This window comes from Castanea sativa, chromosome 12, assembly GCF_040712315.1.
Source record: "Castanea sativa cultivar Marrone di Chiusa Pesio chromosome 12, ASM4071231v1".
Classification (NCBI taxonomy): Eukaryota; Viridiplantae; Streptophyta; class Magnoliopsida; order Fagales; family Fagaceae; genus Castanea; species Castanea sativa.
This window is the reverse complement of record NC_134024.1, coordinates 10,546,897-10,551,771: the sequence shown is the minus strand read 5'-3', so window position 1 is coordinate 10,551,771 and position 4,875 is coordinate 10,546,897. Positions and strand designations below refer to the sequence as shown.

At 35.0% G+C, this 4,875-nt stretch overlaps 1 long non-coding RNA gene across 1 annotated transcript; it reads right to left on the bottom strand.

Moving 5' to 3' along the window:
• Positions 1 to 552: 552 nt before the first annotated feature.
• LOC142619177 (uncharacterized) lies at positions 553 to 1,529 on the bottom strand. Its single transcript, XR_012841453.1, has 2 exons — positions 1,236 to 1,529; positions 553 to 1,029 (listed from the first exon to the last, which is right to left on the bottom strand). It is a non-coding gene; the product is annotated as an uncharacterized LOC142619177 (long non-coding RNA).
• Between the last annotated feature and the right edge of the window lie 3,346 nt (positions 1,530 to 4,875).

Below are 4,875 nucleotides of genomic sequence, written 5' to 3'. Positions count from 1 at the left end.
TTTTTATATTAATTTTAGTCTTTATAAATATATTGTTTGATTAGAAATGTCTACTAGAAAATATGCATCTAGATATGAAAAACTTAAAAAAAAAAAAAGAAAAAAAAAGAAGAAAAATGAATTGAGTCTCAAAAAGAATCAATGGATAAATTTGTTATTAGTAATAAACAAAATATAATACAAAATTTAGATGAAAATATCACAAATAAGCAAGAAATTCACCAAAAAGAGTTAGTTAATTGAAAAGGAGATGTTAGAAGAGCTTGAATACAAAAATTTAATTAGTCAATTTACATCTCAAAAACCAAGAAAAATAGATTTTAAATGAAATATATTATAATATTAAATTAATTAATACATAAGTATAAAAAAGATCCAATTTTAGTTCTCGCTTTCGGCCCCAAAATGTCTTGGGCCGGCCTGCCTACATGAATTTGGGACTTTTTTTTTCCCCCTTTAATGTTGAGGACAGTATTCTAATTGTGTTTCATACATGTCAGAAGCTGATAAGTTCTAAGAGCATTCTTATCAAACATCTCAAAAAATATAGCATTTAGCATCTCAAAACCCAATTTTATAACATATAACACACCACTTTACAATACCACCTATATCAAAACTTCTATTTTTTTTACCATTTCATTTAAATAATGTTTCTTTATTATTTTTCAATAATTTTTTATTTTTCCTCTCTCTCCTCTATTTCTCTCTCTTTCTCACAGCACTGCCGGCACCACACAACCAACCACCCACCTCCCATACCACAACCACCACTAACAAAAAAAGAAAAAAAAATCACAGCAAAAAGACACCTCCACATCCACATCCACCCACAACCACCACATCCACTCACCACCACCAACCACAGCAGAAAAAAAGAAAGAAAGAAAAGAAAACTCCACCATCGCCGCCACCAGCAAACCCACTAGCAGACCCATCACGCCGAATCAAAACCCACAAGACACGGACACCACTTCCCTCCCCGTTGTCATCTTCTTCCAAGGCGCAGCTTGACATCCTCCTTCGCACCTATACATCAAATCAAGACCCACGCCAACCAAATCAAGACCCAAAACCAAATCAATTCCCAAAATCAAATCAAAGATTTGATAGCATGTCGTTTTGTGTCGGCCTTGCACGATCGAAGCCCAATCGGACCCAAGAAGAACCACGCAGAACAAAAACAAAAAAAAAAACAAAAAAAAGAGAGAGAGAGAGATAGAAAAAGAAGAAACCTCCATCGCCGCCACCGGTCCATAGCTATTAGACCCACGATCCATGACCACAATCACCAAACCACAGCCATCGGCATCCCACAATTGCCGGAGCACAATCATCGGCGGAGCCCACTCATCAGCAAAGCACAGAGAGAGAAGAGAGAAGAGAGAAGAGAGAAGTGAGAGAGGAAAGAGAAAGATAGAGAAGAGAGACAACGTTGAGTGAATAAATAAAAAAAAGAAATCGGCTTGGCTTGATGCTCCGGCTTGGGTTTCGTCAGAGATGGAGGCAGAGATGTCGAGCAGAGGGAGAGAGAGAGAGAGAGAGCAGGGAAATGGTGAAATAGGGAAGAAACAGAATGAGAAAGACAAAGAAGAAAAGAAAGTGGGCCCCACTAAATAAAAAAATAATATAAAATTTTACAATTTGTGAACAGTGCGGTCTCAAATATAAGATTGAACTGTTTATCAATTACAAAAATTATACCATTTAATAGGTTTGATGGAATAAGCTTTTGGGCTAAAAATGCTTTAAAAATAAGATTTTTAGCATTTGAAAGGTTTGATATGAATGCTCTAATCTAAGAAGGTTTAACATTCTCCAATGGGGTACTATACAACTTATTGGATCTGGATAGGCCATAGGTACTTCGTGCTCGATGTAGGCACTCATTGAACTTCAGCAAGAAATCAAACCTAACATATTTTGCCGACGGATAGAACCACTTTTCAATAATATAGTGGTCAAAGGTTCTTGTAACTACTATTATCTCCTGAGAGTGTTTTAGTCTATTATTGAAACTTTATTTTGTTAAAATATGAACTGTTTTTCTTTTAAGGCATTCTTATTTTCTGTATTTTAATACATTGCACTTCCGCTACGATTTATAGTTCTTCTAAATAGGAGGTGATATACTAATATCATGCATCGTGTAATAGTTGTAAACGGGAGGTGGTATACTAATATCATGCATTGGATACATGTAGAGAGATATAATTGATAGGACACATGGGGTCACATGCCCTAAAGGTTTGGTGGCTTAAGTTTCATGGATGGCTGAGAATTCCCATTGAAAGAATGGTGTACACTTCATTTATGTTTGGTTTTAAATGGCGTAGAAAGTTTATGTCAGGAATGGCGTAGAAAGTTTGTTGTAGGATGGTGACAAAGCGTGATAAATATGTCAGATATGGACCATATGGTTTTGTCCTTTTTTCTTTTTTTTTTTTACTTTTTGTCTTTTTTTTGTGTGATAAATATGTCAGATATGGACCATATGGTTTTGTCCTTTTTTCTTTTTTTTACTTTTTGTCTTTTTTTGTCTTTTTTTTTTTTTTAACAGTGTTTTTTCAAAATTTTCAACTAGAAATTAATTACTGTTTGTGACGGGTGGACCCATAACAGAGTAAATCACTAGCCTAGAGAGTTTTTTCAAAGTGTTAGTGCCAGATTTGAACTAAAGAACTCCTAGTCAAATTCAAGACAGCCACTTTGAAACTCAGTGCCCAACTACTCAGCCAACCCCATAGGGTTTATATGGTTTTATGTCAATATTTAGGACAATGACATATACAGCCAATCAATACAATAATTACACTTTACACATATTTGGTACACTGTCAAGTTTGGTGACTGAGTGTAATAAATATGTCAGATATGGACCATATAGTTTTATGTCAATATTTAGAACAATTAGGAATGACAATTTTCTCCACCCTGCTTGACCTGCCCTTCCCCGCTTCGCCTCGTATGGATTTTTCTCGCCCCACAAAAGTGATGGGCGGAGATGGGGCGAGATTTTAGACCCGCACCACGGGGCGGGGCATGGATGGGTTTACACTTTTTAGACCCACCCCGCCCCACCTCGCGTTAATAAAGATTAAGTTGTAATTTTTTCATACTCTAAAATCCTACTATTTAAACAAAAATATTATCAGCTTATTTTATTCTACCTAACGTGGTTCTACCTCTCTTTTCTCTCAAGCAAAGTTGAAAATAAGGTACCAATTTTAACTCTTTTTTTTTTTGTCTTTTCATTAATGATTCATATGTCTTTCTCAACTTACGTTTCATCATTAACATAATATGAGATTTTTGTGTCATACTATGAAATTTTTGTTGTGACATTGTCTTATTAAACATTTAGATAATATTATTTAGTTTTTGCTAAAAATTAGTTTGATTTGATAGGATAAATTTATTTATAATTTTAAGTATATTTTTAATATTGAAACATGTCATTTTATTTGAAAAAATGGTAATAGTTAAAGGGAAAATTAACAAGAAATAAAGTTTTACAGAGTAGGGCGGGGCTTCGCGGGTCTTCGCAAGGCCTTAAGAGGCGGGGATGGGGTAAGAAATTTTACCCGTCATGCGGAGCGGGGATGGAGCAAGAAAAATCTCTACGGGGCGGTGGCGAAGATCCCATCCTTCGGCCCCGCCACGCCCCATTGCCATCCCTAAGAACAATGACATATATTGCTAGTCAATGCAACAATTACGCTTTACACATTTTCGGTACAGAAAATTATTAGGTACTCTCGGAATACCATAAATGTGTACTCCCTCCTCTCATATGAATTATGGATTTCAAGATTGTTAAAATCGGGATCCTACGTAGGATCGTGAGAGGCAGATGGGATCGTAAATTGTAAAATCCTACATTATTTGAGAAAAAAATAAAAAAAATACACATTGGTATGTTAAATAATTACATAAATTATACATTCATTAATATAATTACCATATATCACTACATTCATTTGTAAGCATCATTTAAAAATGCCAAAAAACCTCAAAATGTGACACTCTATAGGGATATTTTTTATTTGAGTCCAATTGATACCTCTTTACATTAAAGTAGAAAAACTTGGTTTAGTGAGATTTTATTTTTCATTTAGGTCCAACTGAGTCTTCTATTAAGTTAAAGAAAATTGCAAGAAATCAAGATCGTTTGAGATCGTTAGAATCATATAATCCTACCGATCCTAAACGATCAAAAGATCCTTGAAAGATTCAGATCGTTTTGGGCAGGTGAGATCGTAAGATAGTAGGATCGTAAGATCGTAGGATCTAGATCGCGATTTTGACAACCATGATGAGTTTCACTATGAATTTAATTAGTAAGACCCACGATTATGTGAGGGAAGGGAATATATATTTATTGTATTTCGAGAATACTCAATCATTTCCCTCACTCTCACTGTAAAGTCTGTGATAGAACTTCTAGAAAAGTTAGCAGGTGTTAGGTGGAAGAATCTAGGAGGACTGCTTTTGCATATGAAGCAACAAACCTTCAAGGGAGAGTCATATTTTTGGGTAGTGCCAGCAGTGGAGTTTCAACCATTAATGGACACGGTACTCAAGTCTTCTAAACTTGAGTTTGGTCTATACAGAACTTGAGCTTATGGACATTGAGTTCGAGGTGGAATTTTTAATGTCCAACATTCCAATTCAACCACTGTCACGTTGGCAAACTCAACAGAAATACGAATTCTTAGATATTGATTATTGTTCAAAACTTTATTTCAGTCAGCTAGAGTACTGAAAAAGTGTTAAATTGTGAAATATTTTCAAAACAATAGTTAAAGATTTTAGCCCCAATCTAGTAGTAAATTCCTTTCTTAACAGGTGCTGACCTATAGGTTGGTTGGGTGT